This window comes from Cottoperca gobio, unplaced genomic scaffold, assembly GCF_900634415.1.
Source record: "Cottoperca gobio unplaced genomic scaffold, fCotGob3.1 fCotGob3_324arrow_ctg1, whole genome shotgun sequence".
Classification (NCBI taxonomy): Eukaryota; Metazoa; Chordata; class Actinopteri; order Perciformes; family Bovichtidae; genus Cottoperca; species Cottoperca gobio.
This window is the reverse complement of record NW_021166931.1, coordinates 45,001-65,000: the sequence shown is the minus strand read 5'-3', so window position 1 is coordinate 65,000 and position 20,000 is coordinate 45,001. Positions and strand designations below refer to the sequence as shown.

At 42.7% G+C, this 20,000-nt stretch overlaps 1 protein-coding gene across 1 annotated transcript in view; it reads left to right on the top strand.

The window, feature by feature from the left end:
- The first annotated feature begins 18,551 nt into the window (after window positions 1–18,551).
- Window positions 18,552–20,000, top strand: part of LOC115005575 (mitogen-activated protein kinase kinase kinase kinase 3-like) — a 6,709-nt gene continuing 5,260 nt past the window's right edge. Inside the window, exons 1-2 of the mRNA XM_029427448.1 lie at window positions 18,552–18,642; window positions 18,849–18,913. The gene's annotated coding sequence lies outside the window, so the exon portion shown is untranslated. The remainder of the gene's footprint in view (window positions 18,643–18,848; window positions 18,914–20,000) is intronic.

Genomic DNA, 20,000 nt, shown 5'->3' with positions numbered 1-20,000 from the left:
GCGTGAATCATAATGTGAGTGAATCATAACATGCGGGAATCATAATGAGCGTAAATCATAGCGAGCGGGAATCATAACGAGCGTAAATCATAACGAGCGGGAATAATAACGAGAGTGAATCATAACGAGCGTGAATCATAATGTGAGTGAATCATGATGAGCGTGAATCATAATGTGAGTGAATCATAACGTGCGGGAATCATAACATGCGTGAATCATAGCGAGCGTGAATCATACCGAGTGGAAATCATAACGAGCGGGAATAATAACGAGAGTGAATAATAACGAACGTGAATCATAACGTGAGTGACTTCAGCAGGGAGAAATTATAATATATATAATAATAATAATAATAATAATAATAATAATAAAAATAGAGCCTTATATATTAAAGGAGCCAGGAGTTGTCTCTACGTCTGGATGTATCAACAAATCAAATAATAAAGTACGACTCAATAATACGATTATAAATAATACTTACTAATAATAAATAAATGCTCTTTTCAAGTAAAATAAAATATATAACAGGGAGCTCTTGAAAAATATCTTAAAATAAATTGCTTAATTTTAGAAAATTTAAATAAAAAATGTAGCTTGAGTTTTCCTTTTTGATCATTTCACATTTTAACAGTCTCAAGCAATTAACAGTGATTCAATCAATCATCACATTAACGAGCTCCTCGTTAATGTGATGATTGATTCTCCTCAGAGCGCTGCTGATGATGACCAAGAGCAACTTCCAGCCGCCCAGACTGAAGGACAAGATGAAGTGGTGAGTACCTGTCTGTCTGCAGGTACCTGTCTGTCTTTCACAGCTGATGTAATATTAATATTTATACATCAAATCAAGCAGCAGCTGAATTATTAACGTGGACCAGGTGCTACCTGTTGATGCTAATAAAGACAGAATATTCTCTTGAGCTCCAGCTTGAGCTAAAGATAGCAGCGCAGCGCCGTGAGCAGCACGCTGATGGAGACTCTACATCCAAACCTCTGCAGTGAAACAGCAAATCTCTACCTGTAGTTTAAAAACACGACCAGCAGGAAAACCAGACAGTTGTGCTGAAGTCACTATTCACTAACTGAAGTCACAGATTTACTAACAAAAGCTGATGCAAACAACAAAAACAGGAAGACAACCCAACTCATGGGGCAACAAGGAAACAGAAGAATGGGGGGGCTGGACAGGGACATAGCAGGTCTGGATGTATGTGGCATAGGCCCCGCTCTGCAGCACGGCGCGGAGGTTGAACCCCTTAGGAGGACGTGACGGGACCACACTGGAACACGTTTGGCCCTCATCTTTAATGTCCACGTCTGTTAATACAACACAGGAAACGATCCCCGGACGACCTCATCCTTAAAAGGACTCACGTGAGTTTGAACCTTGAATTGAGACGTCTGTTGTGGTGTTAGCATTAGCTGGAGTCCTTTGTGCCGCTGTCTCACAGGATGAAATACAGCCAGCGGCTGAGCAGTCGTCTCGTTATAATACATTTAGGAGCGTTGACGCCTCATCTGCCTCGCAGTATACCTGTACGATGAAGCCTGTGTCTTACCTGAACGTCTCTCAGTAATACCTGTACGATGAAGCCTGTGTCGTACCTGTACGATGAAGCCTGTGTCGTACCTGAACGTCTCTCAGTAATACCTGTACGATGAAGCCTGTGTCTTACCTGTACGATGAAGCCTGTGTCTTACCTGTACGATGAAGCCTGTGTCTTACCTGTGTCGTACCTGTACGATGAAGCCTGTGTCTTACCTGAACGTCTCTCAGTAATACCTGTACGGATGAAGCCTGTGTCTTACCTGTACGATGAAGCCTGTGTCGTACCTGAACGTCTCACTATAGTGATGTTTCCACATATTTGCGTTCGGATTGATCTGTGGAATAATTCAAATTGAAAGATGAGAAAAAATCTTTGGTGTGGGTTGTTTAAGAGTTTCTTTTTCTAATGCGTTGATTTTTACAAAATGATAAACATGAATTATTTCCTCGTCTCTGCAGGACCGGAAACTTCCACCAGTTTGTAAAAATCTCTCTGACCAAAAACCCGAAGAAACCCCCCCCCCCCCCAGCAACCGTTTGTTTCTCAGCCGCTCAGCCGGACTCTGGCCATCGAGCTGCTGGATAAAGTCAGTAACTCAGACCAGACGCCCTACCAGGAGCACCAGGACGAGGATGAGACCGACGCAGAGGTACGGTCTTCCAGTTTAGGGTAACGCCATTTACTTTCAAGATTTCTCGGACTTTTGTTTTAGTTTGCCGGATTTTAAATTAAGCCCATGGAGCTTTCTTTTTTCGTGTTTTATGGATCTTTTTCTTAGAGGAGCGACAGGTCGAGTGTTATTGCCAAGTGAGGCGCAGCGCTATCAAACAAGATGGATTAATTTGGGAGGGGACTAAAGTTAGCATTGGAGTCCATCGCATTATATTGATAGAGTTATGGATTGAATTAAAGTGTGATGGGAATCCACTTCCTTAAATTTAGTCACAGCACTTAGATAAAATCGAGCGTAGGATATTTTGCCTGACTTGGCTGTAGTCCGTAACGGATTCAGAAGTGATCTAAATGAGTTACGATAAAAGAGGATTATGTGGACACCACTGATAAACTTTCAGTTTCAACACCATATCCCAGAACAAGTCCAGGTGTGCGTTTTAAACAGTGAGTTGTTCATGTCCATTTTGACTGAACCCAGGAAATCTAATATTGAGATAAATGATATTAAGGCTAGTCACTATCAACATTCACATGAAATTAAAGTCAACCCACAATAATTACTTTATCTGTTTTAGGACTAAACTATATAAAAGTCAGATAGACTCAGGAATACCCGGACAGGAGGGCGGGTTACACAGTAACAAAATAAAACTGGCTTTATGTGTTTCAGCCTTGGTTTGAGAGAGGTAAGAAACAGGCTTTCAAAAGAGAGTTATAGTTAGTTCCGGTTAGGATGATCAAAGAGGTTTGGTCAAATGTGGCCGCAGCTCACACCTTCGGCCAGTTACCTCGAGGAATGTGAGTATAAATAGACAGTGGTGGGAGTGGATCATTTAGACTGACACAAATTTAATTCTTCATGTCTCAGGTTAAGTGAGACAAAATAAAAACATCTATATATCTGATATTAAATCATTTACAATCCAGCTTTGTATGATAAAGATCTCGAGGTAAGAGCCCACATTTATGTTTCGATTTATCGTTGACTTTGCAGCGGGTGGTGTTATTTTAATGATGTTTTCATGATAACTCCTCTTCTGTTAACCATAGACTGATTAGTTTCAGTGGTCTGTGGCAGACAACAGTCACTATGGGGATTTGAGTGGGTGAACTGCCCGGAAAGAACACAGAGAAGTGTGCTGGTAAGAACTGCCAAACTCTGTCTGGTCTCAACTCTGGTTGTCATGGAGTAGGTCCACGAATAGACTTTGTAATATTATGGATATGAGATCGTGCCTCCAGCCAAGTAGGATGGATGCCGTAACTCTCTAATCGAGACCGGGCTTTTCCCGAGAAAGTCCGCCAAGTTGTCTACGAAGCCACATCATTATCTGCGAAACACTACCATGAGCAGCCAGCGACGGGAATGATGGACATAGCGCTAAACATGTCATCATTCAAAAGATTGGCAGAGGACCAGAGGAAAACTACGGAGCCGACATTGTTGGCAAATGGAATACACACCGACTCCACATTAACTTAGTTACACTCCGATGACGCAATCGCGTGTCATTACTGCCGACATGGAAATAACAATTACGTTACTTAGTATTTACGTTTAGCCTGTAGCCCGACATTTCAAATGTGTCTTGTCGCCCGCTCTGGCCCCCGGAATGCACGTGGACTGGTCGCTCGCTGTGTGTCCTCAAAATGAACGTATCTCAAATTGAGCTACTGATACAACAGAGTTGGACTTATCAGCTGGTGTGTACTGAGTGGGGAGAATCGTTAGAAACAGCAAGCGGTTGGTGGTGTGAACCGGGGCTTCTGATAACACTCTTCGGGACAGTCACCATGTACTCTCGGCTGCTCGGGCCCGCGGGGGACAGCTAAACAGGATGATACCTGTAGACCCGCACCGACTATAGGGGGCTTGCTCAACAAGCTACACTTGTCGAACCGCATGACTAGCCATGGTGCGGAGCCGGCTACCATCTATCCCTCTAAAACTCGCCTCCAAACCGGCGTATAAACTACATTTAATACACGTTACAATATCATAAAGGAGAGCAGAGCAATAGCTAAAACATGATAACACACCGAGCAGGAGAGAGCAGAAGGGGAGAGCCATAGTAGCTGACGAAGCTGCGCGCTAACGTTAGCAGAGCCGAAAGGCGCGTAAAGAATGAGGATTTAGCGGAGTCGCTAAGAGAAGGAGGATGAGAGAGAAGTTGTAAGTGGCTTAGGAAAGTACAAGTATAGGTTTAGTTTTTTTTTGTAGATGACAGGTAATTAAGACATGTGATCAAGAATATAACAAATTAACTGGGTCAAGCTGCGAGCTGCCGAAGTCATGCTGACCAGCAACACAGAAAAATAACACCCGGAAATGACGCGCTTACGTAAACACTAGATGTCTGATTTGCAAAAAAAAAAAAAAGGATCCTAAAACTTAGGAGAGTCCGCGACAGAAAAACACGCCACACTGCTTGCAATTCAGTTTGATTGGAGATCATGGAATTTCATAATGTCTCGACTCTTTGCATACTAAAAGGCGTCGTTAAAATAAAGTTCAGAAGCTTGATGATATGAACTGTTTCGCAGGGCTGCGAGGTTGCAGCAAATCGCTGCGATCTGATGGATGATGGGGATCCAAAGGCCATTGATGGATTGCAGCGCAGCGTTTTGTAAACGTGTCATCACAGCCATCATTGTTCATTAGACATGGCTTATGATGGCTGGCAGCGGCTGAGGACAAGGAGAGTGCGTTCAATCAGGAGCTTCGGTGGTGTTCTCAGAGAGGAAAAAGAGTTTCCATCGTGTGTTTGATACAAACAGAACGAAAGGTTTGTTTCAGCCTTAAGTGAGACGCGTACATAAGTCCTGCAGGAGGCCGGCGGAGGCTTAATAGAGGCCTGATGAGTCTCTGTCTTCAGCACCTTCATCATGGAACTCTGCAGGCTGGGAAAACACTCAGCCGTCTCTTCTTGACTCATTTCAAGGAATCATAAACCTGAAAGGGAAACAAATCGTTTAGGTCCTTCTGATTGATAATAAGAGTTAATAATAACCATAGTTAAAAAATATCAACGATGCGGTGGAGACCAGAAGGGATAAGTGGGCTGACATGTGTCCACGACCATACAACACAACATGGAGGCTGCTAACTCTGTGGACGGTTGACCTGAGGATCAGGTCCTGGTTTTCCACACCACCTTGTAGCCGCGAGATCAATGATAGATTTGACTTGTTGGTATGTGGGTAGGGCTAACACTAATCTGTTAACGCCTTGATGAAAGTGTGTGAGGTCTCTGTATTTTCGGACATTCAGTTTGATGTCACCAAAGGTACACACACGAGTCTAGAAACACTAATACAAGTCCCAGAAAGCTTGCCTGGTAAACCATCAGATCAGAGAGACTGGAGGTGCTCTGTAGAATTTCTAGACGTCAATGTCATGATTAGAGAGGAGTGTAGTGTGTTGTCAGTATTTTATATCAACAGATGGTGCCATCGCATGGCCGTAGTAAAGAACCAATCGGAGCTCAAGGCTCTGTTGTGTGTGCAGCTCTGCACCGCTTATAGCCGTATGTGGAAAATAATCTATTAAAATGAGGCCAGAACGTCTCACAAAAGGCTTCGTTACAGCAGGGAGCCCCCCCCCCCCACACACACAAACGTTAACATGCAGACAGGACGTGTACACTGATGGACCATTATCTTTTTTTGTTATTTGTTATGGTATATATTCTGTGTGCCGTGTCGTGTGCTAGGTGAGGAACTTTGCACGTGGATGCAGCAGGAGAATCCTGAGATGAAGAACTGTAAACCACTCCACAATCGTGGCGTACTACGGCAGCCTGACCTCCGGCGTAACTTTACACATGAATACACACCGACAATGAAGAACACGTCTGTACAAACGACCAATGTAGAAAACGGTGTACAAAACCGACCAATGAGCAAGCACGTGTACAACCGACAATAGCTCATTTGAAACAAAAAAACTACATGGCTGTCTGCTGGGTCGTGTGATGTGTGTGTGTGTGATTGGTGTGTGTTGTGCATGTGCTGTTGTGGGTGTGTGATGTAGCAGGGAGACCGTTGTGGATTGTTATGGAGTTCTGGTGGAGGAGATACCGCAGGACATCTACCACAGTGGACAACACACTAGCGCCATATTGTTGCATAGTTTTGCTGCAAGATCACATAATTTCAGCTGCAAAATTAATTCATAAATATTGATACTCAAAAGATTAATCTGCACAGCTTTTCTGATCATTAATAATTGTTTAAGCATTCACATGAAGTAAAACCTGAATATCTGATACACAGTCCCGTCCAAAACTATTGGAACAGCGAGGCAAATTCCTTTATTTTTGCTAGAACTTGAAAGCCAATTGGGTTTTGACATCAAAAGAGAGAGAAACATACTTTCAGTTACTATATTCCAGGTATTTACTCTAGATCTGTGCAAAACAATTAGGAGATAAGCACCTTTTGTTGAACCACCCATTTGAAGTGAAGCAAAGTACAGGAACATGTGACTCGGCTACGGTGGCTGTGTTTTGTTCGCCAAGGTTGTGTCCTGACATGAATATTCAAACAGAAGTGTATACTCAGGAAAATTATCAGATGCTGAACAGTGGGAGTACTAGGTACGGAGGAGGACGAAGCGGCAGAACACCAAATAAATACACTTTATATTCAAACCCGTACGCCTCCTCCTCAATACACCTCAGCTGTGCACACAACTTTTAAAAGCAACAAATCAAGAAGCGAGCAGGCTCTTCAGTCAGTTGGTCAGAAACCGAGACTCTCTCGCCAGGTGGAGACCCGACACGGTTTACCTGCCCAGCGGAGGAAAAAGCGACCTGTAGAACCGTGGACACTCTGACAGCTCGCCGGATGCACCTTAACACTTATCCGACGAGATCATGCCGTCACAACAACGTAAAGATAAACGCCATGAATGTGACTGCACCCTTATCCACTTTCTCTGACAAAACAATAATAGCACGCAAATCTCTACTTCGTTGTAGATTTGCCCGGTTTAGCCTGCTGCCAGCTGCATTTCATAGTATATAAAGGGTTTAACCAAATGAAAGAAGAAGAGGTGTCTTGGAATAGGGTGAAAAGCAAGCAATGTTGAAACGAGAGAAGTGAGAGAATCCATCAAGAGCCACAACAGTGTCACAGCCAAGAACAAACCATTTAGAATGTCCTGAAGACAGAAAGAAATCACTGGGTGGTAGCTGAGCAGACAGATGGATGCCGAACAAGGAGAACGTCAGCAGCTGAGACAGAAACATTGTGAGAACTGTAAAAGAACAACTCGCTAAAACAACCGTCAGTGACATCACCAAAACAACCTCCGAGCGGCAGGAGTGAAGGTTTCACAATCCCCCGTTAACAGACAGACTTTGGGAACCAAAGTAATAGAGCCCTCCACCAGAAGCATGCAAACCACTTATTAGCAATAAAGAACAGGATAAGCCCGATTAGGAAATATACAAAATGTTCAGAGACAGAGGCTCAAAGTCTGGCAACAAAGTAAGCTACTGTGAAACAAGTCGAGCAAGCTGGCTAATGTCATGGCTGGGGCTCGCCCAGGGCTATTCTCTAGGGACGCATATGATTTCTTTGCATGATTGCAACACAGGATGGGCAGCAGCAACGAAGAAACTCTGCAGTCTACAGAAACATTTCCGTCTGCCCAACTAAAGAAAGATGCCAACCAAACTGATCGAGGAGATCCTTCATCTAGACAGCCAAGACAACGACCCCAAACCACAACCTCAAAAAACACACAGAGTTCCCAGGGGAAGGAAGGGAAGGTTTCAGACTGGCCAAGTCCATTCCAGATGAACCCTAGTGAGCATTTCGTACCTGCCCTAAAGATGACTGGAGAAACCCCCGAAACAAACACAAGTGAAAGAGGCTGCGTCGTGGAAAGCATGAGAAGGCTTCACAACGAGAAGAATTGACCAATGACGTTGGTGACGTCAAGGGCGGGTCGCAGACATTGATGCGTTATTGCAAGCAAAGGATTGCCAGCCTAAATATTATAATAGTATATTCCTTTTCACACTATTTTAAGTCTCCTGATATCCTATACTTTTGCTCACCTAAAATGTAAAAATATGCTAATATTGTATATTACCTTATATGTGTATATATGTGTAGTCTTATATAAATAATAGGAATGTGTGTGTGTACAATATATATATATATACATATAATATTATATATATATATATAATCTATATAGTATATAATCACATATATACACATATGCATATATATATGTTAGTAATATATACAATATAATATATATATATATAGGTGTAGTGTGGTCGTATTATATATATATATATATTCCACATAACCTATGATGACATATATATATGTATTATATTATATACACTACACTACAGTGATGATATATATATATATGTATATATATTATAGTATACAGTATAATATTTTGTTATTATATATATATAATATAGTATATTATATATATCATTAATTATATATGATGTGTGTGTGTGTGTGAATTATATATATATATATCTATAGTATCAACATATATGAATATATACTATATATATTAATGTTATACACATATAAAGGTATACTTATATATACTATATGATATAGGGTTATATAGTAATATTCATATAATATATTATGGTTATAATTAAATATAGATATGATATATATTTATGATATATAACATATATATAGTATAGGTAATATAATATATTGAAAATAATATTATTATTGCATTTGACTTTTCCTGAGTTCTACAGAAACTAAAGATATTTTTAGTTTCAGTTGGTGCAGCCCTCCTTCAAGCTCTGCTCGAGTGATGACAGCGTGAGCGGTTAATCCTGTACCCGCCTCAGCTGTCCTGTCGCCATGGACGATGGCCCACGCTGCCTTCATCTCCCATCGTTAGGGCGGACGGTCAGTGGCGTTAATGGGCCAGCGTGAGACGGCGGCTCATTAAACCTCAGAGACGAAGCGGGCCCCCCCGCACCCAAGGGCGCCCACCTCGAAGGTGAAGATGAATGAGAACGCCTCACACACGTACCTGACACACTGTCATACAACCAACAACACAGCAACACGCTGCTGAAGTCCCAGATGCACCAGGCGGCTGCAGTCTGTGTGGTCTTTAGTCTTTCAGTAACCATAGGGTCCAATGTGGTCTGAGGGCCACCAGGTAAATTCCTCAGTCTTGCCCCAGTACAATCACGACTCGCCATGTCTAACAGATCTAGACCATCAGGCAAACGACCATGACCAGGAAATCAATCAATTTCGACCATGGTATCCAATCAGAATCCTAGACTGGTACCCATCAGATCTTGACCCTCACGTAAAATGCTAGGAACTTAGATCCTCGATCCATAGGTAGCATCACACTATAATCAACGGTAACCTCATAACCCAAAACAGATCCTTCGACCTCGAGCGTAACATTCATCAGCATCCATGCACCCTCAGGTAACATCCAATTCAGATCCTTCGAAATGCAGGTAACATCCAATCAGATCTTGCCTAGTAATAACTAGATCTCTCGACCCGTAGCATACATATCCAACTCAGGACTCAATCAGATCCTTCATGACCATTCAGGTAGCATACCAAACATATCATAGACCCTCAGCGTAAATCCAAACAATCTTCGACATCAGGAACATTCATTCAGACCATACCCAGGATAAAGCCAATCGAGATCCATTCAGACCATCAGGATAACATCCAACAGTCCTGATTCGCAATCAGGTACATCCAATCATGATCCTTCGACCCTAAGGCTAGCAAATCAACATATCATAGACTCTCAGGTCAACATCAATCAGATCCTTCGACAATAGCGTAACATCAATAGACATCGACCAGTGAATACAAGATCCCACCTCACATGGTAAAATCCAATCATCCTTCGACCATCAGTGGTAACATCAATAGTTCCTTAGACCTCAGGTAAATCCAATACAGACCTTCGACTAGTCATACATCTTAAGCCATGGTAACTCCATCAGATCCTATGCACCATACAGGTAACATCTCAATCAGATCCCGTTAGACCTCAGGCTTAAATCCAATCAGCTATTCTGACACTCAGGTAAATCATCCTAGATCCTAGACCCACAGGTAGCCGTACCATTCGATCATTTGACCATTCCCTGTTTATGAAATCAGTTGTACGTAGTGACTCAATGTGTTCTGCAGGACTCCTACAGCCACATACAGGAAAGATGCCCATAAGTAGCATGAACCTGAGCACACACTAAGAGGGTTGGGTGAGCTCAGCGCACATGTATGGGCGTCTACCAGTCGGGACAACATCTGTATGACTGAGTGGATTGCAACACAGGGCTTTTTTTTTTTTTTTATTGCATTATTATCTTGTATTGCGTTTTTTTAAGACTCTTACTTTTTTTTTTTTTTTTTTTGCCGCAAAAAGAAATTTTTTTTTCAACTTACGGTGCTGACCACCCACAAAAAAGTTTTGTGTGGCTTAGCGACTGCCTCTATGTTAAGGACGAACTCTGCTGCATATAAGTACTGACTGGGAGTATGACCCCACTGGCGAAGAGTAGTGGGGGGGCTTACGGCTGTGTACATCTACCAGGGGCGTGTCCTGTGAATAATTTGATTGTAAATATATATTTCTTATTGTTTTTATCGTGAATACTCCACACCACAATATATATATTAATATCTATTATAATATAAACAGTGGATGAGAGTGATGTGCAAAGTAACGCTGTTAAAACAATGAAACGTTGACACATAAATTGAGAATAAATAACATATGGGTTTTTCAGAGGTGGCGTCCCCTTAGAGATAGGGTAGAGGAAGCTCAGCCATCAGGAAGAGAATCGGGACGTAGAGCCGCTGCACTCCTTTACAGTGAGTGGTGATTCATTAGTAAGGAGACAACCTGGGGCGCCTCCCTAGGGAGGTGCAATGTCAGGCACGTCCAGCGGGAGAAGAGACCCGGGAGAAGACCAGGACTCGGTGGAGAGATTATATCTCCTCACTGGAACGCGCTCGGGATCCCCAGTTGGAGCTGGAGGATGTGCCGGAAAGGGAAGTTTGAGCGGACGTTCTTCCTGGAAGCTGCCAGCCCGGCGACATCTAGACCCGGCATAAGCGGGGTAGACTGATGGATGGATGGTTTGCTTTAGTAGAAGAAGAGCACGTTTAGTGTGAAAAGGAGTATGGAATAGAAAAAAAAGAAATCTAGAAAAAAACCACGCGAAAAAAAAACCACCTTGAATTTCAGGGGGGTGTGAGCGGGGGTCGATGGGGGTACACGCGCCCCTCCAAGACCCAAAACGAGAAAGTGGGAAAAATGTAGTATTTATATAAAATTAATTCATATATATATATTATAAATATTAAGATAGATATTAGATTAAGATTCAATATCCACACACACAACACACACACACACCACACGGTTTCAAAGTCAAATCAACAATCTTGCAAAAATTAACTGTACGTGTGTGTGTGTCGCGGCTCGGTGCGGACTTTTCGTGGGGTGTTGGTCGGACTCAGATCACTGCACGATCGCCTAAGAGGAACATCTTCATAGGGCGCCGTATGAAGTACGATCTGTCGTCTCATGGTGCGACGCTGAAGCTCTTTTATTGGCTGACTGTGTGTGAATGTGTGTTTCAGGGTTCTGTGATTGGGTGACTGTGGTTGCAGGCAGGCTCGCAGGCTAACGCATGAGGTCCGGCGGACGTGGGTGGAAAGGAAACGGCGGGTCACGGACCAGTTCGTAGGACATCTGCAGGCTGCATCGGCGGATAACCGCCATCGAGACTGCAGAACTTCAGCCGAACCAAGTGAGGTGATCATAACGAGCGTAGAATCATACCGTGGTGAATCATAACGTAAGTGAATATAATGAGCGGGAATATAACGGAGTGAATTCATACGAGATGGGAATCATAACGAGCGGGAATCATAACGTGCTGTGAATCATAACAGTCTTGAGGAATTCATAACGAGCGTGAATCATAATGAAGCGGGAATCATAACGTGAGAAACATAATGGGAGCTGAATCATAACGAGCGAGCGAATCCATAACGAGCGTGAATCATAACGGGAACTAAATGTGAGTGAATCATAACGGCGGCGAATAATAACGAGAGGATTCATAACGAGCGGGAATCATAACGTGATTCTTGGGAGTATTTCAGACAGATCACTGTGGTTACGACATCTGGTTTATAGCAGGATACAACACCTTCTGTTCTTAGACCCTCACATCGCACAAGGAAAAACTTCCTAAAAGAAACCCCAAAATTAAAGGGGGAAAATGGAAGAAACCTCAGGGAGAGCAACTGAGGAGGGATCCCTCTCCCAGGACGGACAGACGTGCAATAGATGTCGTATGTACAGGATAAACAACATAGTACAAATACAACATTGACAGAAATTATGTTGTGTTGGAAAAAAAAGAAATAGAAGTATGGATGAATCCAGGAAAATGTCAATAAGGCTTCCCGGTGTCCAGCAGGACCAGGTCAGCAGGCACTGTCACGATTCATGATGCTGACGTAAACTTTATCAGTGGCAACCTGCCACATGAGAGACAGACACTCCGGGGATGATACCCCGGATGATGAGTTAGTAACATACATTTACATAAATGCATACAGATAGAGAGGGAGAAGAAGAGAGAGGGGGAGGGGAGAGAGGAAGAGAAGGAAGAGAGCAGGGAGGTGTCCCCCGGCAGTCTAAGCCTATAGCAGCATAACTAGGGGCTGATCCAGGGCAAACCTGAGCCAGCCCTAACTATAAGCTTTATCAAAAGGAAAGTCTTTAGCCTACTCTTAATGTGGAGAGGTGTCTGCCTCCCCGAACACAACTGGAAGCTGGTTCCACTGGAGAGGAGCTTGATAGCTGAAGGGCTCTGGCTCCCTTTGTAACTCTTAGAGACTCTAGGAACCACAAGTAACCCTGTAGTCTGGAGCGTAATGCTCTAGTTGGTTTATAAGGTACTATGAGATCTTTAAGATATGCTGGAGCCTGACCATTAATTGCTTTGTAAGTCAGGAGAAGGATTTTTGAATTCTATTCTGTATTTTACCGGGAGGCCAGTGCAGAGCAGCAGCTAATACAGGAGTAATATGATCCCGTTTCCTTGTTCTTGTCAATACACGTGCCGCTGCATTTTGGATCAACTGAAGAGTCTTAAGCGACTTATTTGGGACAACCTGATAACAATGAGTTGCAGTAATCCAGCCTTGAAGTAACAAATGACATGGACTAGTTTTTTCTGCAGTCATTTTGAGACAGGATGGGTCTTAGTTTTTGCAATGTTACGTAGATGAAAGAAGGCAGTCCTTGAGATTTGTTTTATTGGGAGTTAAACGACAGATCTTGATCAAAGATGACGCCAAGATTCCTTACAGTGGTGCTGGAGGCCAAGTAATGCCATCCAAGCTTCTATTGTCCATTAGAAAATGCGTTTTCGGAGGCGTTTAGGGCCAAAGTATAATAACTTCAGTTTTTGTCTTGTTTAACATCAAAAAAGTTGCTAGACATCCAAGTTTTTTATGTCCTTAAGGCTTGAAGTTTAGCCAATTGATTGGTTTCATCTGGTTAATTGATAGATATAATTGGGTATCATCCGCATAACAATGAAAGTTTATAGAGCGGTGTCCTTATAATATTGCCCAAAGGAAGCATATATAAGGTGAATAGAATCGGTCCACGTACAGAACCCTAAACGGAACTCCAAGACTTTGGCTGTCATGGAGGATTTATCGTTAACAAGTACAAAATTGAGATCGCTCAGATTAATAAGGACTTGAACCAGTTTAGTGCGGTTCCTTTTATGCCAACACAATGTTCCAGTCTCTGTAGTAGAATGTCATGATCAACAGTGTCGAAAGCAGCACTGAGGTCTAACAAGACAGAACAGAGACAAGTCCTTTGTCTGATGCCATTAGAAGGTCATTGGTAACTTTCACCAGTGCCGTCTCTGTGCTATGATGAACTCTAAATCCAGATTGAAAAACCTCAAATAAACTATTATAGGTAAAAAAGTCACACAACTGTTTTGCAACTGCTTTCTCAAGGATCTTGCGAGAAAGGGAAGGGTAGATATCGGCCTATAGTTGGCTAAAACCTCTGGATCAAGTATAGGCTTTTTAAGAAGTGGTTTTATTACAGCTACTTTAAAGGATTGTGGTAGTAGCCCAGATAATAGAGACAGGTTGATCATATTTAATAACGAGGTGTTAATTAAGGGTAACACGTCTTTAAACAGTTTAGTTGGAATCGGGTCTAAAAGACAGGTTGATGCTTAGACCGATGAGATTGTTGAAGTTAGTTGGGTTAAGGTTGATTGGAGTAAAACAGTCGAGATATATTTCAGGAGTTACAGATGTTTTTAAGGTTCCGGAGGTTGAAGTTAAGTCATTACAGATTGAAGGGTCAGGAGGGAGATTTAATTTTGTCTCTAATAATTATAATTTAATCGTTAAAGAAACTCATGAAGTCGGCACTACTGAGAGATATAGGAACAGAAGGCTCTGTAGAGCTGTGACTCTCTGTCAGCCTCAGTGCTGAACAGAAACCTGGGGTTGTTCTTATTTTCTTCTATTAAGGAAGAGTAATAAGCTGCTCTGGCATTACGGAGAGCCTTCTTATACGTTTTAAAGATGATCTAACCAGACTAAACGAGATTCTTCCAGTTTAGTGGAACGCCATTTACTTTCAAGATTTCTCGACTTTTGTTTTAGTTTGCGGATTTGTAAATTAAGCCATGGAGCTTTCTTTTCTGTTTTATGATCTTCTTCTTTAGAGGAGCGACAGAGTCGAGTGTTATTCGCAGTGAGGCTGCAGCGCTATCACAAGATGATTAATTTGGGAGGGACTAAAGTTAGCATTGGAGTCCTCCATTAATTGATATTGAGTTCTGGTATTGAATAAAGTGCTGATGGAATCACTTCCTTAAATTTAGTCACAGCACTTTCAGATAAACATCGAGCGTAGGATATTTTGCCTACTGGCTTGTAGTCCAGTAACAGGACTTCAGAAGTTATTAAAATGTTCTGATAAAAGAGGATTATGTGGACACACTGATAAACTTTCAGTTTCAACACCATATCCCAGAACAAGGTCCAGAGTGTGGTTTAAACATGAGTTGTTCATGTACATTCTGAACTGAACCCAGTGAATCTAATATTGAGATAAATGCATTATTAAGGCTGTCACTATCAACAGCCACATGAATATTAAAGTCACCTACAATAATTACTTATCTGTTTTAAGGACTAAACTTGATAAAAGGTCAGATAGAACTTCAGAATACGGACCAGGAGGGCGGTACAACAGTAACAAATAAAACTGGCTTTATTGTTTCCATGTTGGGTTTGAGAGCGTAAGAACAAGGCTTTCAAAAGAGTTATAGTTTAGTTCAGGCTTAGGATTGATCAAGAGGTTTGAGTCAAATGTGGCCGCAGCTCCACCTCCTCGGCCAGTACCCTCGAGGAATGTGAGTATTAATATGACCAGGTGGAGTGGATTCATTTAGACTGACATATTCTTCATGTCTCAGGTTTCAGTGAGACAAAATAAATCAATCTTATTATCTGATATTAAATCATTTACCAATCCAGCTTTTGTTGATAAAGATCTGATGTTTAAGAGCCCACATTTAATGTTTCGATTTAGTTGTACTTTTGCAGCGGTGGTGTTATTTTAATGATGTTTTCATGTATAACTCCTCTTCTGTTAACCATAGACTTGATTAGTTTTCAGTGGTCGTGGGGCAGACACAGTCACTATGGGGATTTGAGTGGGTGACTGCCCGGAAAGAAGCACAGAGAAGTGTGTAAGACTGCAACTCTTTGTCCTGGTCTCACTCTGGGTTGTCATGGATTAGGTCCACTAATAGACTTTGTAATATTATTGGATATGAGATCTGCTCCAGCCAAAGTAGGATGGATGCCGTCACTCCTAATCAGACCAGGTTTTCCCCAGAAAGTCCGCCAATTGTCTACGAAGCCCACATCATTATCTGGACACCACCATGAGAGCCAGCGACGGAATGATGACATGCGGCTAAACATGTCATCATTCAAAAGATTTGGCAGAGGACCAGAGAAAACTACGGAGTCCGACATTGTTTTGGCAAATGTACACACCGACTCCACATTAACTTTAGTACACTCCGATTGACGCAATCGCGTGTCATTACTGCCGACATGAATAACAATCTTACTGTATTTACGTTTAGCCTTAGCCAGCAGTTTCAAATGTGCTTCTATGTCGCCCGCTCTGGCCCCCGGAATGCACGTGACTGTCGTCGCTGGTGTCTCAAAATGAACGTATCTCAAAATTGAGCTACTGATAACCAGAGTTGGCTTCTCAGCTGGTGTGTCACTGAGTGGGGAGAATCTGTTAGAAACAGCAAGCGGTTGGTGGTGAACCGTGGGCTTCTGATAACACTTCTTTCGGACAGTCACCATGTCTCCCGGCTGCTCGGGCCCCGCCGGGGGACAGCTAACAGGAGATACCACTGGTAGACCCGCACCGACTATAGGGGGCTTGCTAACAGCTACACTTGCTAACCGCTGACTAGCCATGGTGCGGAGCCGCTCATCTATCCCTCTAAAACTCGCCTCCAACCCTGCGTATAAACTACATTTAATACACGTACCATTATCACTAAAGGAGGCGAGCAATAGCTAAACATGAAACACACCGAGCAGGAGAGAGCAGAAGAGGGAGATGCCATAGCTAGCTGACGAGCTGCAGCAGCTAACGTTAGCAGAGCCGAAAGGAGCGTAAAGAATTGAGGATTTAGCGAGAGTCGCTAAGAGAAGGAGGATAAGGAGAGAGTTGTAAGTGCTTAGGAAGTACAAGTATAGGTTTAGATAGATGACAGGTAATTAGCCGATGTGATCAAGAATATAACAACATTAACTGGGTCAAGCTGGAGCTGCCGAAGTATGCTACCAGCAACACAGAAACATTAACAACCGGAAATGACGCGCTTACCGTAAAACTACTGATTGTCTGATTTGCAAAGGATCCTAAAACGTTAGAGAGTCCAGCGACAGAAAAACACCGCCACACTGCTTGCAATTCAGTTTGATTGGAGTATCATGGAATTTCACTAAATGTCTGACATCTTTGCATCTAAAAGGCGTTAAAATAAAGTTCAGAGCTCTGATGATATGAACTGTTTCGCAGGCTGCGAGTGCAGCAACGTCTGGATCTGATGGATGATGTGTGGATCAAAGGCACTTGATTTGATATGCAGCGCAGCGTTTTAAACGTCATCACAGCCCATCATGTTCATTAGACACTGATGCTTAATGCTGGCTGTGCAGCGGCTGAGGGACAGGAGCTGCTTTCATCAGGAGCTTCGGTGGTTTTCTCAGAGAGGAAAAAGGTTTTCCATCGTGTGTTTATCCAAACAGAAGAAATGTTGTGTTTCAGCCTTAATGAGACGCTGTTACATAAGTCCTGCAGGAGGCCGGCGGAGGCTTTAATGAGGCCTGATGAGTCTCTGTGCTCAGCACCTTCATCATGGACTCTGCAGGCTGGAAACATGCTCAGCCTTACTGCTCTGACTCATTTAAAGGAATCATAAACTGAAATGGAACAAATCGTTTAGGTTCCTGCTGATTGACTAATAAGAGTTAATAATTAACCATAGTTAAAAAATATCAACGATGCGGTGGAGACCTGAAGGGAAAGTGGCTGCATGTGTCCACGACAATACACACAACATGGAGGCTGCTAACTCTGTTGGACGGTGACCTGAGGACTCAGTGTCCTGTTTTCCACACACTGTAGCCGGAGATAAATGATGATTTGACTTGTTGGTATGTGGGTTAGGGTAACACTAATCTGTTAACGCCTCTGATGAAGTGTTGGAGGTCTCTGTATTTTGACACAGTTTATGTCACAAAGGTCACACACTGAGTCTAGAAACACTGAAACTACAAGTCCCAGAAAGCTTTGCTGTAAACCATCAGATCAGAGAGCTGGAGGCTGCTCTGTAGAATTTCTAGACTTCAATGTCATGATTAGAGAGGAGTGTAGTGTTTGCTCAGTATGTATTATTCAACAGATGTTTGCATCAGCATGGCTGTAAGAACCAATCAGGGAGCTCCAGGCTCTGTTGTTGTGCAGCTCTGCAGCTTATAGCCGTCTGTGGAAATAATCATTTAAACTGAGGCCAGAACGTTCAAATAAAGGCTTGTTACAGCAGGAGAGCCCCCCCCCCCCACACACAAACACGTTAACATGCAGACAGGAGCGTTTACCTGCTGACCATTATCTATTTTGTTATTTGTTATTTATTCTGTGTGCGTGTGCGTGTGTAGGTGAGGACTTTGCCGTGGTGCAGCAGGAGATCCTGATGATGAAGAACTGTAAACACTCCAACATCGTGGCGTACTACGGCAGCTACCTCCGGTAACTCTTACCATGAATACACACCGACCAATGAGAACACGTGTACAAACCGACCAATGTGAACACGTGTACAAACCGACCAATGAGAACACGTGTACAAACCGACCAATCAGATCATTGAAAAAAAACTCATTCATGCTGTGTGTGTGTGTGTGTGTGTGTGTGTGTGTGTGTGTGTGTGTATGTGTGTGTGTGTGTGTGTGTAGCAGGGAGACGTTGTGGATCTGTATGGAGTTCTGTGGAGGAGGATACCTGCAGGACATCTACCACAGTGAGACACACACAGGCTCTTATTTTGGTAGTTTTGCTGGTATCACATAATTTCAGCTGCAAAATTAATTCATTAAATATTTGATCATCAAAAGATTAATCTGCAGCTTTTGATCATTTAATAATTGTTTAAGCATTCACATGAAGTAAACTGAATATCTGAATACACAGTCCCGTCCAAAACTATTGGAACAGCGAGGCCAATTCCTTTATTTTTGCTGAACTCTGAAAGCAATTGGGTTTGACATCAAAAGATGAGAGAAACATCTTTCAGCTTCTATTTCCAGGTATTTACATCTAGATCTGTGAAACAACTTAGGAGATAGCACCTTTTGTTTGAACCCACCCATTTTGCAAGTGAGCAAAAGTACAGGAACATGTGACTGACGGGTGTGTTTTGTTGCCCAGGTGTGTCCTGTACATTGAATATTCAAACAGAAGTGTATACTCAGGGGAAAATATACAATACTGAACAGTGGAGTCTGGCTACGGGGAGGACGGCGGCAGAACCAGCAATAAATACACTTTATTATTCAAACTCCCCGTCGCCTCTCCTCAATAACCTCCAGCTGTTCACACAACTTTTTAAAAGCACAAACAAAGAAGCGAGCAGCTCTCAGTCAGTGTCAGAAACCGAGACTCTCTCGCCAGGTGAGCGACACGTTTTCCTCCCAGCGGAGGAAAAAGCACCTGTCGCCCGTGGCACTCTGCACCTGCTGCCTGTGCACCTTAACACTTATCGACGGATCATGCCGTCACAACAACGTAAAGAATAAACGCATGAATGTGAATTGCACCCTTATCCACTTCTCTCTACAAAACAATAAATAGCACTGAATCTCTACTCTGTTTTAGATTTGGGTTTAGCCTGTGCAGACTGCATTTATAGTTATAAAGGTTTAACCAACATGAAGACCAGAGAGCTGTCTATGGGTGAAAAGCAAGCAATGTTGAAACTGAGAGAAGATGGAGAATCAATCAGAGCCACAAACATTGTTCACAGCCAGAACAACCATTTAGAATGTCCTGAAGAAGAAAGAAATCACTGGTGTACTGAGCGACAGACTGGTGGACCAAGGAGAACATCA